Here is a 19,808-nt window from a genome sequence, read left to right on the forward strand (position 1 = left end):
GCCTTCCTGAGGCACCTCTTAGGAGTCCCGCGTTCCACATCTACTACTATCTGCCACAACGAACTGGACAGATCTCACATCAGTGATATTATAAAGATAGCGCCAGTTATGTTGTGGCATAAGATCTGGACATGCGAGGACACAACCTTTAACAGGGAGGTAATTCAGGATTGCCTGCAGCAAGGAAATGGCGCTAAACAACCTTGGCTAGCCTACGTTAAAAAACTCCTGAACTCCATCGGCAGCCCAGAACTCTTTTCAGACCCAATATCATGCGCCCAATTCCCCAAAAAAGCACTAAAAGAGACGTGTCTTGGCCTATTGGAGGAGAGGAGATACTATTTAGATGGGAATAAATCTACCATTATAGCCCACCGCCAGATTTTGCATGAACATGGTTTACATCCTTATCTGGCGCCAAATATCTCCCCTTACCATAGAATGCTGTTGGCTCGTCTGAGGACAGACTGTTTCTTCAGGCTAATAACGTTCCCTATACCGAATGATTGGTCAGTGAAAATGATTAATTGCCCGTGTGACGGAATAGCCACTCAGTCTAACATACATTGCATACTGTTCTGCAAGTACTATCAATGGGGTAGGAAAAAACATCTATTGCCTCTGTTAAAACTGTGGGGCTTGAGAAGCTGTAAAGCAGCTCTCCTTAGATTGTATCTGCTGCAAGACGAATGTACAATTGAAGTGATGATAAAATTCCTGTCGTTTATTATAAAATGTAGAGGGTCTATGAGAAGCGATTAGTAGGTTGTAGGTTGAGGGTTTGTAGAAGTATTATTTTGTGCCTAATAACATCATATAATACATAAATATGTCATATTTACCTCGACCCTTCTACCACCTTTTAGTATGTAAATGTTTAAATAACGTTGTTTTAATTGTATTTTTGTAATGTTTGCTTATATGGTGTTTGTCAAATACCGAATAAAGCTATCTTTGAATTTGAATTTGAATTAGTATTGGTGATCAAATTCTGTGCCTGTGATAAAGTGTCTTAATATGTATTCTAATGTTAAACAAGCAAGGATTCCTAATCTGTAAACAAGAATAGCTATGTTGTTTTAAAAAAGAACACATTTTAAACTCAATCCCATATTTTGAATAGTTTACAAATAAGTGTTTTACATATATTCATCAATATTGCTGAAATCTAGGGTCATATTTCATCTGCCTCTTGCTCATTGAAATACCTTTTTGATTTTGCAATCACAGTATCGTTACCATAATATTGAAAACACTTTCAGTTTTTATTAGGTTGAAGATGATCTGTTCAACCGAAAGATAAATCAGACTTTTCTAATTTAATCGCAGGACGACTTAATGAAAATAGTTTTTTATTTAAGAATAAGGAAAGCAAGGCACTGCTGAGATTTGAACTAGGGATCTCCTGTTTACTGGACAGGCGCTTTAACCAGCTAAGCCACAGCACCCTCTTGAAAATGCTTTAAGGAACAGTTTGCCATATGGTGTTCAAGAGAATCCTGAGTTTTTCACTTTCATAATCATTTCTCAGTTCAGAAAACGCACTACGCAAATAGTTTAGACGAGGATACTGATCCTATTCATAAACATCTCATTGATATATTGCTTATCCTGTTCATAAATGTTTTAATTATGCCTTCTTTAAGAATGCATTACTTGAATATAACTCTAAAATGATTTTTTATCTCTATTTTGCTCTTTGTCACTCTTTTTTCCCTTTTTCATTCAAAGCATTACTTTGAAAATCTTCACAATACCACGTTTTTTTGTTTTTCAATTTAAGATGACCCATTCTAATGTTCACAGAACAACACTTTTCTTTTTAAAATGTATTAAACATTTGTGTGCTGAAAATTATTTTTACATAAAAGGACCAATAATAAGGTGCTGCTGAGATTTGAACTCAGGATTTCCTGTTTATGAGACAGGCGCTTTAACCACTTAGCCACAGCAGCTATTTTAGTGATACAGAAGGGATCATTAATTTAGTATTGGTGATCAAATTCTGTGCCTGTGTTAAAGTGTCTTAATATGTATTCTAATGTTAAACAAGCAAGGATTCCTAATCTGTAAACAAGAATAGCTATGTTGTATTACAAAAGAACACATTTTAAACTCAATCCCATATTTTGAATAGTTCATAAATAAGTGTTTTACATATATTCATCAATATTGCTCAAATCTAGGGTTATATTTCATCTGCCTCTTGCTCATTGAAATACCTTTCTGATTTTTGCAATCACAGTATTGTTACTATAATATTGAAAACACTTTCAGTTTTTATTAGGTTTAAGATGATCTGTTCAACCGAAAGATAAATCAGACTTTTCTAATTGAATTGAATCGCAGGATAACTTAATGAAAATAGTTTTTTATTTAAGAATAAGGAAAGCAAGGCACTGCTGAGATTTGAACTCAGGATCTCCTGTTTACTAGACAGGCGCTTTAACCAGCTAAGCCACAGCACCCTCTTGAAAATACTGTAAGGAACAGTTTGCCATATGGTGTTCAAGAGAATCCTGAGTTTTTCACTTTCATAATCATTTCTCAGTTCAGAAAATGCACTACTCAAATAGTTTAGACGAGGATACTGATCCTATTCATAAACACCTCATTGATATATTGCTTATCCTGTTCATAAATGTTTTAATTATGCCTTCTTTAAGAATGCATTACTTGAGTTCAACTCTAGAATGATTTTTCATCTCTATTTTGCTCTTTGTCACTCTTTTTTCCCTTTTTCATTCAAAGCATTACTTTGAAAATCTTCACAATACCACGTTTGTTAGTTTTTCAATTTAAGATGACCCATTCTAATGTTCACAGAACAACACTTTTCTTTTTAAAATGTATTAAACATTTGCGTGATGAAAATTATTTTTACATGTAAGGACCAATTATAAAGTGCTGCTGAGATTTGAACTCAGGATTTCCTGTTTACGAGACAGGCGCTTTAACCACTTAGCCACAGCACCTACTTTAGTGATACAGAAGGGATCATTAATTTAGTATTGGTGATCAAATTCTGTGCCTGTGTTAAAGTGTCTTAATATGTATTCTAATGTTAAACAAGCAAGGATTCCTAATCTGTAAACAAGAATAGCTATGTTGTATTAAAAAAGAACACATTTTAAACTCAATCCCATATTTTGAATAGTTTACAAATAAGTGTTTTACATATATTCATCAATATTGCTGAAATCTAGGGTCATATTTCATCTGCCTCTTGCTCATTGAAATACCTTTTTGATTTTGCAATCACAGTATCGTTACTATAATATTGAGAACACTTTCAGTTTTTATTAGGTTTAAGATGATCTGTTCATCCGAAAGATAAATCAGACTTTTCTAATTTAATTGAATCGCAGGACGACTTAATGAAAATAATTTTTTATTTAAGAATGAGAAAAGCAAGGCACTGCTGAGATTTGAACTCAGGATCTCCTGTTTACTAGACAAGCGCTTTAACCAGCTAAGCCACAGCACCCTCTTGAAGATGCTTTAAGGAACAGTTTGCCATATGGTGTTCAAGAGAATCCTGAGTTTTTCACTTTCATAATCATTTCTCAGTTCAGAAAACGCTCTACTCAACTACTTTAGACGAGGATACTGATCCTATTCATAAACAACTCATTGATATATTGCTTATCCTGCTCATAAATGTTTTAATCATGCCTTCTTTAAGAATGCATTACTTGAATTCAACTCTAGAATGATTTTTTATCTCTATTTTGCTCTTTGTCACTCTTTTTTCCCTTTTTCATTCAAAGCATTGCTTTGAAAATCTTCACAATACCACGTTTTTTTGTTTTTCAATTTAAGATGACCCATTCTAATGTTCACAGAACAACACTTTTCTTTTTAAAATGTATTAAACATTTGCGTGATGAAAAATATTTTTACATGTAAGGACCAATAATAAGGTGCTGCTGAGATTTGAACTCAGGATTTCCTGTTTAGCGAAACAGGCGCTTTAACCACTTAGCCACAGCACCTACTTTAGTGTTACCGAAGGGATCATTAATTTAGTATTGGTGATCAACTTCTGTGCCTGTGTTAAAGTGTCTTAATATGTATTCTAATGTTAAACAAGCAAGGATTCCTAATCTGTAAACAAGAATAGCTATGTTGTATTAAAAAAGAACACATTTTAAACTCAATCCCATATTTTGAATAGTTTATAAATAAGTGTTTTGCATATATTCATCAATATTGCTCAAATCTAGGGTCATATTTCATCTGCCTCTTGCTCATTGAAATACCTTTTTGATTTTGCAATCACAGTATTGTTACTATAATATTGAAAACACTTTCAGTTTTTATTAGGTTTAAGATGATCTGTTCAACCGAAAGATAAATCAGACTTTTCTAATTGAATTGAATCGCAGGACGACTTAATGAAAATAATTTTTTATTTAAGAATGAGGAAAGCAAGGCACTGCTGAGATTTGAATTCAGGATCTCCTGTTTACTAGACAGGCACTTTAACCAGCTAAGCCACAGCACCGTCTTTAAAATGCTTTAAGGAACAGTTTGCCATATGGTGTTCAAGAGAAACCTGAGATTTTCACTTTCATAATAATTTCTCAGTTCAGAAAACGCACTACGCAAATAGTTTACACGAGGATACTGATCCTATTCATAAACACCTCATTGATATATTGCTTATCCTGTTCATAAATGTTTTAATTATGCCTTCTTTAAGAATGCATTACTTGAATTCAACTCTAGAATGATTTTTTATCTCTATTTTGCTCTTTGTCACTCTTTTTTCCCTTTTTCATTCAAAGCATTACTTTGAAAATCTTCACAATACCACGTTTTTTTGTTTTTCAATTTAAGATGACCCATTCTAATGTTCACAGAACAACACTTTTCTTTTTAAAATGTATTAAACATTTGCGTGATGAAAATTATTTTTACATGTAAGGACCAATAATAAGGTGCTGCTGAGATTTGAACTCAGGATTTCCTGTTTACGAGACAGGCGCTTTAACCACTTAGCCACAGCACCTACTTTAGTGATACCGAAGGGATCATTAATTTAGTATTGGTGATCAAATTCTGTGCCTGTGTTAACGTGTCTTAATATGTATTCTAATGTTAAACACGCAAGGATTCCTAATAGGTAAACAAGAATAGCTATGTTGTATTAAAAAAGAACACATTTTAAACTCAATCCCATATTTTGAATAGTTTATAAATAAGTGTTTTACATATATTCATCAATATTGCTCAAATCTAGGGTTATATTTAATCTGCCTCTTGCTCATTGAAATACCTTTTTGATTTTGCAATCACAGTATTGTTAATATAATATTGAAAACACTTTCAGTTTTTATTAGGTTTAAGATGATCTGTTCAACCGAAAGATAAATCAGACTTTTCTAATTTAATTGAATCGCAGGACGACTTAATGAAAATAATTTTTTATTTAAGAATGAGGAAAGCAAGGCACTGCTGAGATTTGAACTCAGGATCTCCTGTTTACTGGACAGGCGCTTTAACCAGCTAAGCCACAGCACCCTCTTGAACATGCTTTAACGAACAGTTTGCCATATGGTGTTCAAGAGAAACCTGAGTTTTTCACTTTCATAATCATTTCTCAGTTCAGAAAACGCACTACTCAAATAGTTTAGACGAGGATACTGATCCTATTGATAAACACCTCATTGATATATTGGTTATCCTGTTCATAAATGTTTTAATTATGCCTTCTTTAAGAATGCATTACTTGAATTCAACTCTAGAATGATTTTTTATCTCTATTTTGCTCTTTGTCACTCTTTTTTCCCTTTTTCATTCAAAGCATTACTTTGAAAATCTTCACAATACCACGTTTTTTAGTTTTTCAATTTAAGATGACCCATTCTAATGTTCACAGAACAACACTTTTCTTTTTAAAATGTATTAAACATTTGCGTGATGAAAATTATTTTTACATGTAAGGACCAATAATAAGGTGCTGCTGAGATTTGAACTCCGGATTTCCTGTTTACGAGAGAGGCGCTTTAACCACTTAGCCACAGCACCTACTTTAGTGATACAGAAGGGATCATTAATTTAGTATTGGTGATCAACTTCTGTGCCTGTGTTAAAGTGTCTTAATATGTATTCTAATGTTAAACAAGCAAGGATTCCTAATCTGTAAACAAGAATAGCTATGTTGTATTAAAAAAGAACACATTTTAAACTCAATCCCATATTTTGAATAGTTTATAAATAAGTGTTTTGCATATATTCATCAATATTGCTCAAATCTAGGGTCATATTTCATCTGCCTCTTGCTCATTGAAATACCTTTTTGATTTTGCAATCACAGTATTGTTACTATAATATTGACAACACTTTCAGTTTTTATTAGGTTTAAGATGATCTGTTCAACCGAAAGATAAATCAGACTTTTCTAATTGAATTGAATCGCAGGACGACTTAATGAAAATAATTTTTTATTTAAGAATGAGGAAAGCAAGGCACTGCTGAGATTTGAATTCAGGATCTCCTGTTTACTAGACAGGCACTTTAACCAGCTAAGCCACAGCACCGTCTTTAAAATGCTTTAAGGAACAGTTTGCCATATGGTGTTCAAGAGAAACCTGAGTTTTTCACTTTCATAATAATTTCTCAGTTCAGAAAACGCACTACGCAAATAGTTTAGACGAGGATACTGATCCTATTCATAAACACCTCATTGATATATTGCTTATCCTGTTCATAAATGTTTTAATTATGCCTTCTTTAAGAATGCATTACTTGAATTCAACTCTAGAATGATTTTTATCTCTATTTTGCTCTTTGTCACTCTCTTTTCCCTTTTTCATTCAAAGCATTACTTTGAAAATCTTCACAATACCACTTTTTTTGTTTTTCAATTTAAGATGACCCATTCTAATGTTCACAGAACAACACTTTTCTTTTTAAAATGTATTAAACATTTGCGTGATGAAAATTATTTTTACATGTAAGGACCAAAAATAAGGTGCTGCTGAGATTTGAACTCAGGGTTTCCTGTTTACGAGACAGGCGCTTTAACCACTTAGCCACAGCACCTACTTTAGTGATATAGAAGGGATCATTAATTTAGTATTGGTGATCAAATTCTGTGCCTGTGTTAACGTGTCTTAATATGTATTCTAAGGTTAAACACGCAAGGATTCCTAATATGTAAACAAGAATAGCTATGTTGTATTAAAAAAGAACACATTTTAAACTCAATCCCATATTTTGAATAGTTTATAAATAAGTGTTTTACATATATTCATCAATATTTCTCAAATCTAGGGTTATATTTAATCTGCCTCTTGCTCATTGAAATACCTTTTTGTTTTTGCAATCACAATATTGTTACTATAATATTGAAAACACTTTCAGTTTTTATTAGGTTTAAGATGATCTGTTCAACCGAAAGATAAATCAGACTTTTCTAATTTAATTGAATCGCAGGACGACTTAATGAAAATAATTTTTTATTTAAGAATGAGGAAAGCAAGGCACTGCTGAGATTTGAACTCAGGATCTCCTGTTTACTGGACAGGCGCTTTAACCAGCTAAGCCACAGCACCCTCTTGAACATGCTTTAACAAACAGTTTGCCATATGGTGTTCAAGAGAAACCTGAGTTTTTCACTTTCATAATCATTTCTCAGTTCCGAAAACGCACTACTCAAATAGTTTAGACGAGGATACTGATCCTATTGATAAACACCTCATTGATATATTGCTTATGCTGTTCATAAATGTTTTAATTATGCCTTCTTTAAGAATGCATTACTTGAATTCAACTCTAGAAGGATTTTTTATCTCTATTTTGCTCTTCGTCAGTCTTTTTTCCCTTTTTCATTCAAAGCATTACTTTGAAAATCTTCACAATACCACGTTTTTTAGTTTTTCAATTTAAGATGACCCATTCTAATGTTCACAGAACAACACTTTTCTTTTTAAAATGTATTAAACATTTGCGTGATGAAAATTATTTTTACATGTAAGGACCAATAATAAGGTGCTGCTGAGATTTGAACTCAGGATTTCCTGTTTACGAGAGAGGCGCTTTAACCACTTAGCCACAGCACCTACTTTAGTGATACAGAAGGGATCATTAATTTAGTATTGGTGATCAACTTCTGTGCCTGTGTTAAAGTGTCTTAATATGTATTCTAATGTTAAACAAGCAAGGATTCCTAATCTGTAAACAAGAATAGCTATGTTGTATTAAAAAAGAACACATTTTAAACTCAATCCCATATTTTGAATAGTTTATAAATAAGTGTTTTACATATATTCATCAATATTGCTCAAATCCAGGGTCATATTTCATCAGCCTCCTGCTCATTGAAAAAACTTTTTGATTTTGCAATCACAGTATTGTTACTATAATATTGAAAACACTTTCAGTTTTTATTAGGTTTAAGATGATCTGTTCAACCGAAAGATAAATCAGACTTTTCTAATTTAATTGAATCGCAGGACGACTTAATGAAAATAATTTTTTATTTAAGAATGAGGAAAGCAAGGCACTGCTGAGATTTGAACTCAGGATCTCCTGTTTACTAGACAGGCGCTTTAACCAGCTAAGCCACAGCACCCTCTTGAAAATGCTTTAAGGAACAGTTTGCCATATGGTGTTCAAGAGAAACCTGAGTTTTTCACTTTCATAATCATTTCTCAGTTCAGAAAACGCACTACGCAAATAGTTTAGACGAGGATACTGATCCTATTCATAAACACCTCATTGATATATTGCTTATCCTGTTCATAAATGTTTTAATTATGCCTTCTTTAAGAATGCATTACTTGAATTCAACTCTAGAATGATTTTTTATCTCTATTTTGCTCTTTGTCACTTTTTTTTCCCTTTTTCATTCAAAGCATTACTTTGAAAATCTTCACAATACCACGTTTTTTTGTTTTTCAATTTAAGATGACCCATTCTAATGTTCACAGAACAACTCTTTTCTTTTTAAAATGTATTAAACATTTGCGTGATGAAAATTATTTTTACATGTAAGGACCAATATTAAAGTGCTGTTGAGATTTGAACTCAGGATTTCCTGTTTACGAGACAGGCGCTTTAACCACTTAGCCACAGCACCTACTTTAGTGATACAGAAGGGATCATTAATTTAGTATTGGTGATCAAATTCGTTGCCTGTGTTAAAGTGTCTTAATATGTATTCTAATGTTAAACAAGCAAGGATTCCTAATCTGTAAACAAGAATAGCTATGTTGTATTAAAAAAGAACACATTTTAAACTCAATCCCGTATTTTGAATAGTTTACAAATAAGTGTTTTACATATATTCATCAATATTGCTGAAATCTAGGGTCATATTTCATCTGCCTCTTGCTCATTGAAATACCTTTTTGATTTTGCAATCACAGTATCGTTACTATAATATTGAAAACACTTTCAGTTTTTATTAGGTTTAAGATGATCTGTTCAACCGAAAGATAAATCAGACTTTTCTAATTTAATTGAATCGCAGGACGACTTAATGAAAATAATTTTTTATTTAAGAATGAGGAAAGCAAGGCACTGCTGAGATTTGAACTCAGGATCTACTGTTTACTAGACAGCCGCTTTAACCAGCTAAGCCACAGCACCCTCTTGAAAATGCTTTAAGGAACAGTTTGCCATATGGTGTTCAAGAGAAACCTGAGTTTTTCACTTTCATAATCATTTCTCAGTTCAGAAAACGCTCTACTCAACTACTTTAGACGAGGATACTGATCCTATTCATAAACACCTCATTGCTATATTGCTTATCCTGTTCATAAATGTTTTAATCATGCCTTCTTTAAGAATGCATTACTTGAATTCAACTCTAGAATGATTTTTTATCTCTATTTTGCTCTTTGTCACTCTTTTTTCCCTTTTTCATTCAAAGCATTGCTTTGAAAATCTTCACAATACCACGTTTTTTTGTTTTTCAATTTAAGATGACCGATTCTAATGTTCACAGAACAACACTTTTCTTTTTAAAATGTAGTAAACATTTGCGTGATGAAAATTATTTTTACATGTAAGGACCAATAATAAGGTGCTGCTGAGATTTGAACTCAGGATTTCCTGTTTACGAGACAAGCGCTTTAACCACTTAGCCACAGCACCTACTTTAGTGATACTGAAGGGATCATTAATTTAGTATTGGTGATCAAATTCTGTGCCTGTGTTAACGTGTCTTAATATGTATTCTAATGTTAAACACGCAAGGATTCCTAATATGTAAACAAGAATAGCTATGTTGTATTAAAAAAGAACACATTTTAAAGTCAATCCCATATTTTGAATAGTTTATAAATAAGTGTTTTACATATATTCATCAATATTGCTCAAATGTAGGGTTATATTTCATCTGCCTCTTGCTCATTGAAATACCTTTTTGATTTTGCAATCACAGTATTGTTAATATAATATTGAAAACACTTTCAGTTTTTATTAGGTTTAAGATGATCTGTTCAACCGAAAGATAAATCAGACTTTTCTAATTTAATTGAATCGCAGGACGACTTAATGAAAATAATTTTTTATTTAGGAATGAGGAAAGCAAGGCACTGCTGAGATTTGAACTCAGGATCTCCTGTTTACTGGACAGGTGCTTTAACCAGCTAAGCCACAGCACCCTCTTGAACATGCTTTAACGAACAGTTTGCCATATGGTGTTCGAGAGAAACCTGAGTTTTTCACTTTCATAATCATTTCTCAGTTCCGAAAACGCACTACTCAAATAGTTTAGACGAGGATACTGATCCTATTGATAAACACCTCATTGATATATTGCTTATCCTGTTCATACATGTTTTAATTATGCCTTCTTTAAGAATGCATTACTTGAATTCAACTCTAGAATGATTTTTTATCTCTATTTTGCTCTTTGTCACTCTTTTTTCCCTTTTTCATTCAAAGCATTACTTTGAAAATCTTCACAATACCACGTTTTTTAGTTTTTCAATTTAAGATGACCCATTCTAATGTTCACAGAACAACACTTTTCTTTTTAAAATGTATTAAACATTTGCGTGATGAAAATTATTTTTACATGTAAGGACCAATAATAAGGTGCTGCTGAGATTTGAACTCAGGATTTCCTGTTTCTGAGACAGGCGCTTTACCACTTAGCCACAGCAGCTATTTTAGTGATACAGAAGGGATCATTAATTTAGTATTGGTGATCAAATTCTGTGCCTGTGTTAAAGTGTCTTAATATGTATTCTAATGTTAAACAAGCAAGGATTCCTAATCTGTAAACAAGAATAGCTATGTTGTATTACAAAAGAACACATTTTAAACTCAATCCCATATTTTGAATAGTTCATAAATAAGTGTTTTACATATATTCATCAATATTGCTCAAATCTAGGGTTATATTTCATCTGCCTCTTGCTCATTGAAATACCTTTCTGATTTTTGCAATCACAGTATTGTTACAATAATATTGAAAACACTTTCAGTTTTTATTAGGTTTAAGATGATCTGTTCAACCGAAAGATAAATCAGACTTTTCTAATTGAATTGAATCGCAGGACAACTTAATGAAAATAGTTTTTTTTTTTAAGAATAAGGAAAGCAAGGCACTGCTGAGATTTGAACTCAGGATATCCTGTTTACTAGACAGGCGCTTTAACCAGCTAAGCCACAGCACCCTCTTGAAAACGCTGTAAGGAACAGTTTGCCATATGGTGTTCAAGAGAATCCTGAGTTTTTCACTTTCATAATCATTTCTCAGTTCAGAAAATGCACTACTCAAATAGTTTAGACGAGGATACTGATCCTATTCATAAACACCTCATTGATATATTGCTTATCCTGTTCATAAATGTTTTAATTATGCCTTCTTTAAGAATGCATTACTTGAGTTCAACTCTAGAATGATTTTTCATCTCTATTTTGCTCTTTGTCACTCTTTTTTCCCTTTTTCATTCAAAGCATTACTTTGAAAATCTTCACAATACCACGTTTGTTAGTTTTTCAATTTAAGATGACCCATTCTAATGTTCACAGAACAACACTTTTCTTTTTAAAATGTATTAAACATTTGCGTGATGAAAATTATTTTTACATGTAAGGACCAATAATAAGGTGCTGCTGAGATTTGAACTCAGGATTTCCTGTTTACGAGAGAGGCGCTTTAACCACTTAGCCACAGCACCTACTTTAGTGATACAGAAGGGATCATTAATTTAGTATTGGTGATCAAATTCTGTGCCTGTGTTAAAGTGTCTTAATATGTATTCTAATGTTAAACAAGCAAGGATTCCTAATCTGTAAACAAGAATAGCTATGTTGTATTAAAAAAGAACACATTTTAAACTCAATCCCATATTTTGAATAGTTTACAAATAAGTGTTTTACATATATTCATCAATATTGCTGAAATCTAGGGTCATATTTCATCTGCCTCTTGCTCATTGAAATACCTTTTTGATTTTGCAATCACAGTATCGTTACTATAATATTGAGAACACTTTCAGTTTTTATTTGGTTTAAGATGATCTGTTCAACCGAAAGATAAATCAGACTTTTCTAATTTAATTGAATCAAAGGACGACTTAATGAAAATAATTTTTTATTTAAGAATGAGGAAAGCAAGGCACTGCTGAGATTTGAACTCAGGATCTCCTGTTTACTGGACAGGCGCTTTAACCAGCTAAGCCACAGCACCCTCTTGAACATGCTTTAACAAACAGTTTGCCATATGGTGTTCAAGAGAAACCTGAGTTTTTCACTTTCATAATCATTTCTCAGTTCCGAAAACGCACTACTCAAATAGTTTAGACGAGGATACTGATCCTATTGATAAACACCTCATTGATATATTGCTTATCCTGTTCATAAATGTTTTAATTATGCCTTCTTTAAGAATGCATTACTTGAATTCAACTCTAGAAGGATTTTTTATCTCTATTTTGCTCTTCGTCAGTCTTTTTTCCCTTTTTCATTCAAAGCATTACTTTGAAAATCTTCACAATACCACGTTTTTTTGTGTTTCAATTTAAGATGACCCATTCTAATGTTCATAGAACAACTCTTTTCTTTTTAAAATGTATTAAACATTTGCGTGATGAAAATTATTTTTACATGTAAGGACCAATATTAAAGTGCTGTTGAGATTTGAACTCAGGATTTCCTGTTTACGAGACAGGCGCTTTAACCACTTAGCCACAGCACCTACTTTAGTGATACAGAAGGGATCATTAATTTAGTATTGGTGATCAAATTCGTTGCCTGTGTTAAAGTGTCTTAATATGTATTCTAATGTTAAACAAGCAAGGATTCCTAATCTGTAAACAAGAATAGCTATGTTGTATTAAAAAAGAACACATTTTAAACTCAATCCCATATTTTGAATAGTTTACAAATAAGTGTTTTACATATATTCATCAATATTGCTGAAATCTAGGGTCATATTTCATCTGCCTCTTGCTCATTGAAATACCTTTTTGATTTTGCAATCACAGTATCGTTACTATAATATTGAAAACACTTTCAGTTTTTATTAGGTTTAAGATGATCTGTTCAACCGAAAGATAAATCAGACTTTTCTAATTTAATTGAATCGCAGGACGACTTAATGAAAATAATTTTTTATTTAAGAATGAGGAAAGCAAGGCACTGCTGAGATTTGAACTCAGGATCTGCTGTTTACTAGACAGCCGCTTTAACCAGCTAAGCCACAGCACCCTCTTGAAAATGCTTTAAGGAACAGTTTGCCATATGGTGTTCAAGAGAAACCTGAGTTTTTCACTTTCATAATCATTTCTCAGTTCAGAAAACGCTCTACTCAACTACTTTAGACGAGGATACTGATCCTATTCATAAACACCTCATTGCTATATTGCTTATCCTGTTCATAAATGTTTTAATCATGCCTTCTTTAAGAATGCATTACTTGAATTCAACTCTAGAATGATTTTTTATCTCTATTTTGCTCTTTGTCACTCTTTTTTCCCTTTTTCATTCAAAGCATTGCTTTGAAAATCTTCACAATACCACGTTTTTTTGTTTTTCAATTTAAGATGACCGATTCTAATGTTCACAGAACAACACTTTTCTTTTTAAAATGTAGTAAACATTTGCGTGATGAAAATTATTTTTACATGTAAGGACCAATAATAAGGTGCTGCTGAGATTTGAACTCAGGATTTCCTGTTTACGAGACAAGCGCTTTAACCACTTAGCCACAGCACCTACTTTAGTGATACTGAAGGGATCATTAATTTAGTATTGGTGATCAAATTCTGTGCCTGTGTTAACGTGTCTTAATATGTATTCTAATGTTAAACACGCAAGGATTCCTAATATGTAAACAAGAATAGCTATGTTGTATTAAAAAAGAACACATTTTAAAGTCAATCCCATATTTTGAATAGTTTATAAATAAGTGTTTTACATATATTCATCAATATTGCTCAAATGTAGGGTTATATTTCATCTGCCTCTTGCTCATTGAAATACCTTTTTGATTTTGCAATCACAGTATTGTTAATATAATATTGAAAACACTTTCAGTTTTTATTAGGTTTAAGATGATCTGTTCAACCGAAAGATAAATCAGACTTTTCTAATTTAATTGAATCGCAGGACGACTTAATGAAAATAATTTTTTATTTAGGAATGAGGAAAGCAAGGCACTGCTGAGATTTAAACTCAGGATCTCCTGTTTACTGGACAGGTGCTTTAACCAGCTAAGCCACAGCACCCTCTTGAACATGCTTTAACGAGCAGTTTGCCATATGGTGTTCGAGAGAAACCTGAGTTTTTCACTTTCATAATCATTTCTCAGTTCCGAAAACGCACTACTCAAATAGTTTAGACGAGGATACTGATCCTATTGATAAACACCTCATTGATATATTGCTTATCCTGTTCATAAATGTTTTAATTATGCCTTCTTTAAGAATGCATTACTTGAATTCAACTCTAGAATGATTTTTTATCTCTATTTTGCTCTTTGTCACTCTTTTTTCCCTTTTTCATTCAAAGCATTACTTTAAAAATCTTCACAATACCACGTTTTTTAGTTTTTCAATTTAAGATGACCCATTCTAATGTTCACAGAACAACACTTTTCTTTTTAAAATGTATTAAACATTTGCGTGATGAAAATTATTTTTACATGTAAGGACCAATAATAAGGTGCTGCTGAGATTTGAACTCAGGATTTCCTGTTTCTGAGACAAGCGCTTTACCACTTAGCCACAGCAGCTATTTTAGTGATACAGAAGGGATCATTAATTTAGTATTGGTGATCAAATTCTGTGCCTGTGTTAAAGTGTCTTAATATGTATTCTAATGTTAAACAAGCAAGGATTCCTAATCTGTAAACAAGAATAGCTATGTTGTATTACAAAAGAACACATTTTAAACTCAATCCCATATTTTGAATAGTTCATAAATAAGTGTTTTACATATATTCATCAATATTGCTCAAATCTAGGGTTATATTTCATCTGCCTCTTGCTCATTGAAATACCTTTCTGATTTTTGCAATCACAGTATTGTTACTATAATATTGAAAACACTTTCAGTTTTTATTAGGTTTAAGATGATCTGTTCAACCGAAAGATAAATCAGACTTTTCTAATTGAATTGAATCGCAGGACAACTTAATGAAAATAGTTTTTTTTTTTAAGAATAAGGAAAGCAAGGCACTGCTGAGATTTGAACTCAGGATATCCTGTTTACTAGACAGGCGCTTTAACCAGCTAAGCCACAGCACCCTCTTGAAAATGCTTTAAGGAACAGTTTGCCATATGGTGTTCAAGAGAATCCTGAGTTTTTCACTTTCATAATCATTTCTCAGTTCAGAAAACGCTCTACTCAACTACTTTAGACGAGGATACTGATCCTATTCATAAACACCTCATTGATATATTGCTTATCTTGTTCATAAATGTTTTAATCATGCCTTCTTTAAGAATGAATTACTTGAATTCAACTCTAGAATGATTTTTTATCTCTATTTTGCTCTTTGTCACTCTTTTTTCCCTTTTTCATTCAAAGCATTACTTTGAAAATCTTCACAATACCACTTTTTTTGTTTTTCAATTTAAGATGACCCATTCTAATGTTCACAGAACAACACTTTTCTTTTTAAAATGTATTAAACATTTGCGTGATAAAAATTATTTTTACATGTGAGGACCAATAATAAGGTGCTGCTGACATTTGAACTCAGGATTTCCTGTTTACGAGACAGGTGCTTTAACCTCTTAGCCCCAGCACCTACTTTAGTGATACAAAAGGGATCATTAATTTAGTATTGGTGATCAAATTCTATGCCTGCGTTAAAGTGTCTTAATATGTATTCCAATGTTAAACAAGCAAGGATTCCTAATCTGTAAACAAGAAGCGCTATGTTGCATTAAAAAAGAACACATTTTAAACTCAATCCCATATTTTGAATAGTTTATAAATAATTGTTTTACATATATTCATCAATATTGCTCAAATCTAGGGTTATATTTCATTTGCCTCTTGCTCATTGAAATACCTTTTTGATTTTGCAATCCCAGTATTGTTACTATAATATTGAAAACACTTTCAGTTTTTATTTGGTTTAAGATGATCTGTTCAACCGAAAGATAAATCAGACTTTTCTAATTTAATTGAATCAAAGGACGACTTAATGAAAATAATTTTTTATTGAAGAATGAGGAAAGCAAGGCACTGCTGAGATTTGAACTCAGTATCTCTTGTTTACTAGACAGGTGCTTTAACCAGCTAAGCCACAGCACCCTCTTGAAAATACTTTAAGGAACAGTTTGCCATATGGTGTTCAAGAGAATGATGAGTTTTTCACTTTCATAATCATTTCTAAGTTCAGAAAACGCTCTACTCAACTACTTTAGACGAGGATACTGATCCTATTCATAAACACCTCATTGATATATTGCTTATCCTGTTCATAAATGTTTTAATTATGCCTTCTTTAAGAATGCATTACTTGAATTCAACTCTAGAATGATTTTTTATCTCTATTTTGCTCTTTGTCACTCTTTTTTCCCTTTTTCATTCAAAGCATTACTTTGAAAATCTTCACAATACCACGTTTTTTTGTTTTTCAATTTAAGATGACCCATTCTAATGTTCACAGAACAACACTTTTCTTTTTAAAATGTATTAAACATTTGCGTGATGAAAATTATTTTTACATGTAAGGACCAATATTAAAGTGCTGTTGAGATTTGAACTCAGGATTTCCTGTTTACGAGACAGGCGCTTTAACCACTTAGCCACAGCACCTACTTTAGTGATACAGAAGGGATCATTAATTTAGTATTGGTGATCAAATTCTGTGCCTGTGTTAAAGTGTCTTAATATGTATTCTAATGTTAAACAAGCAAGGATTCCTAATCTGTAAACAAGAATAGCTATGTTGTATTAAAAAAGAACACATTTTAAACTCAATCCCATATTTTGAATAGTTTACAAATAAGTGTTTTACATATATTCATCAATATTGCTGAAATCTAGGGTCATATTTCATCTGCCTCTTGCTCATTGAAATACCTTTTTGATTTTGCAATCACAGTATCGTTACTATAATATTGAAAACACTTTCAGTTTTTATTAGGTTTAAGATGATCTGTTCATCCGAAAGATAAATCAGACTTTTCTAATTTAATTGAATCGCAGGATGACTTAATGAAAATAATTTTTTATTTAAGAATGAGGAAAGCAAGGCACTGCTGAGATTTGAACTCAGGATCTCCTGTTTACTAGACAGGCGCTTTAACCAGCTAAGCCACAGCATCCTCTTGAAGACGCTTTAAGGAACAGTTTGCCATATGGTGTTCAAGAGAATCCTGAGTTTTTCACTTTCATAATCATTTCTCAGTTCAGAAAACGCTCTACTCAACTACTTTAGACGAGGATACTGATCCTATTCATAAACAACTCATTGATATATTGCTTATCCTGTTCATAAATGTTTTAATCATGCCTTCTTTAAGAATGCATTACTTGAATTCAACTCTAGAATGATTTTTTATCTCTATTTTGCTCTTTGTCACTCTTTTTTCCCTTTTTCATTCAAAGCATTGCTTTGAAAATCTTCACAATACCACGTTTTTTTGTTTTTCAATTTAAGATGACCCATTCTAATGTTCACAGAACAACACTTTTCTTTTTAAAATGTATTAAACATTTGCGTGATGAAAAATATTTTTACATGTAAGGACCAATAATAAGGTGCTGCTGAGATTTGAACTCAGGATTTCCTGTTTACGAGACAGGCGCTTTAACCACTTAGCCACAGCACCTACTTTAGTGTTACCGAAGGGATCATTAATTTAGTATTGGTGATCAAATTCTGTGCCTGTGTTAACGTGTCTTAATATGTATTCTAATGTTAAACACGCAAGGATTCCTAATATGTAAACAAGAATAGCTATGTTGTATTAAAAAAGAACACATTTTAAACTCAATCCCATATTTTGAATAGTTTATAAATAAGGGTTTTACATACATTCATCAATATTGCTCAAATCTAGGGTTATATTTCATCTGCCTCTTGCTCATTGAAATACCTTTTTGATTTTGCAATCACAGTATTGTTAATATAATATTGAAAACACTTTCAGTTTTTATTAGGTTTAAGATGATCTGTTCAATCGAAAGATAAATCAGACTTTTCTAATTTAATTAAATCGCAGGACGACTTAATGAAAATAATTTTTTATTTAAGAATGAGGAAAGCAAGGCGCTGCTGAGATTTGAACTCAGGATTTCCTGTTTACTGGACAGGCGCTTTAACCAGCTAAGCCACAGCACCCTCTTGAACATGTTTTAACGAACAGTTTGCCATATGGTGTTCAAGAGAAACCTGAGTTTTTCACTTTCATAATCATTTCTCAGTTCAGAAAACGCACTACTCAAATAGTTTAGAGGAGGATACTGATCCTATTGATAAACACCTCATTGATATATTGCTTATCCTGTTCATAAATGTTTTAATTATGCCTTCTTTAAGAATGCATTACTTGAATTCAACTCTAGAATGATTTTTTATCTCTATTTTGCTCTTTGTCACTCTTTTTTCCCTTTTTCATTCAAAGCATTACTTTGAAAATCTTCACAACACCACGCTTTTTAGTTTTTCAATTTAAGATGACCCATTCTAATGTTCACAGAACAACACTTTTCTTTTTAAAATGTATTAAACATTTGCGTGATGAAAATTATTTTTACATGTAAGGACCAATAATAAGGTGCTGCTGAGATTTGAACTCAGGATTTCCTGTTTACGAGAGAGGCGCTTTAACCACTTAGCCACAGCACCTACTTTAGTGATACAGAAGGGATCATTAATTTAGTATTGGTGATCAACTTCTGTGCCTGTGTTAAAGTGTCTTAATATGTATTCTAATGTTAAACAAGCAAGGATTCCTAATCTGTAAACAAGAATAGCTATGTTGTATTAAAAAAGAACACATTTTAAACTCAATCCCATATTTTGAATAGTTTATAAATAAGTGTTTTGCATATATTCATCAATATTGCTCAAATCTAGGGTCATATTTCATCTGCCTCTTGCTCATTGAAATACCTTTTTGATTTTGCAATCACAGTATTGTTACTATAATATTGAAAACACTTTCAGTTTTTATTAGGTTTAAGATGATCTGTTCAACCGAAAGATAAATCAGACTTTTCTAATTGAATTGAATCGCAGGACGACTTAATGAAAATAATTTTTTATTTAAGAATGAGGAAAGCAAGGCACTGCTGAGATTTGAATTCAGGATCTCCTGTTTACTAGACAGGCACTTTAACCAGCTAAGCCACAGCACCGTCTTTAAAATGCTTTA

At 32.2% G+C, this 19,808-nt stretch overlaps 9 non-coding genes across 9 annotated transcripts; all 9 read right to left on the reverse strand.

The window, feature by feature from the left end:
• Window positions 1-2,394: 2,394 nt before the first annotated feature.
• TRNAT-AGU (transfer RNA threonine (anticodon AGU)) lies at window positions 2,395-2,468 on the reverse strand. Its single transcript has one exon. It is a non-coding gene; the product is annotated as a tRNA-Thr (tRNA).
• Window positions 2,469-2,902: 434 nt separating this feature from the next.
• TRNAT-CGU (transfer RNA threonine (anticodon CGU)) lies at window positions 2,903-2,975 on the reverse strand. The gene has a single exon. It is a non-coding gene; the product is annotated as a tRNA-Thr (tRNA).
• A 1,966-nt stretch (window positions 2,976-4,941) lies between these two features.
• TRNAT-CGU (transfer RNA threonine (anticodon CGU)) lies at window positions 4,942-5,014 on the reverse strand. Its single transcript has one exon. It is a non-coding gene; the product is annotated as a tRNA-Thr (tRNA).
• A 1,963-nt stretch (window positions 5,015-6,977) lies between these two features.
• Window positions 6,978-7,050, reverse strand: TRNAT-CGU (transfer RNA threonine (anticodon CGU)). Its single transcript has one exon. It is a non-coding gene; the product is annotated as a tRNA-Thr (tRNA).
• Window positions 7,051-8,507: 1,457 nt separating this feature from the next.
• Window positions 8,508-8,581, reverse strand: TRNAT-AGU (transfer RNA threonine (anticodon AGU)). The gene has a single exon. It is a non-coding gene; the product is annotated as a tRNA-Thr (tRNA).
• A 945-nt stretch (window positions 8,582-9,526) lies between these two features.
• Window positions 9,527-9,600, reverse strand: TRNAT-AGU (transfer RNA threonine (anticodon AGU)). Its single transcript has one exon. It is a non-coding gene; the product is annotated as a tRNA-Thr (tRNA).
• A 434-nt stretch (window positions 9,601-10,034) lies between these two features.
• TRNAT-CGU (transfer RNA threonine (anticodon CGU)) lies at window positions 10,035-10,107 on the reverse strand. Its single transcript has one exon. It is a non-coding gene; the product is annotated as a tRNA-Thr (tRNA).
• A 4,004-nt stretch (window positions 10,108-14,111) lies between these two features.
• TRNAT-CGU (transfer RNA threonine (anticodon CGU)) lies at window positions 14,112-14,184 on the reverse strand. Its single transcript has one exon. It is a non-coding gene; the product is annotated as a tRNA-Thr (tRNA).
• A 4,003-nt stretch (window positions 14,185-18,187) lies between these two features.
• On the reverse strand, window positions 18,188-18,260 carry TRNAT-CGU (transfer RNA threonine (anticodon CGU)). The gene has a single exon. It is a non-coding gene; the product is annotated as a tRNA-Thr (tRNA).
• Window positions 18,261-19,808: the final 1,548 nt, after the last annotated feature.

Source organism: Triturus cristatus, chromosome 8 (assembly GCF_964204655.1).
Source record: "Triturus cristatus chromosome 8, aTriCri1.1, whole genome shotgun sequence".
Lineage (NCBI taxonomy): Eukaryota > Metazoa > Chordata > Amphibia > Caudata > Salamandridae > Triturus > Triturus cristatus.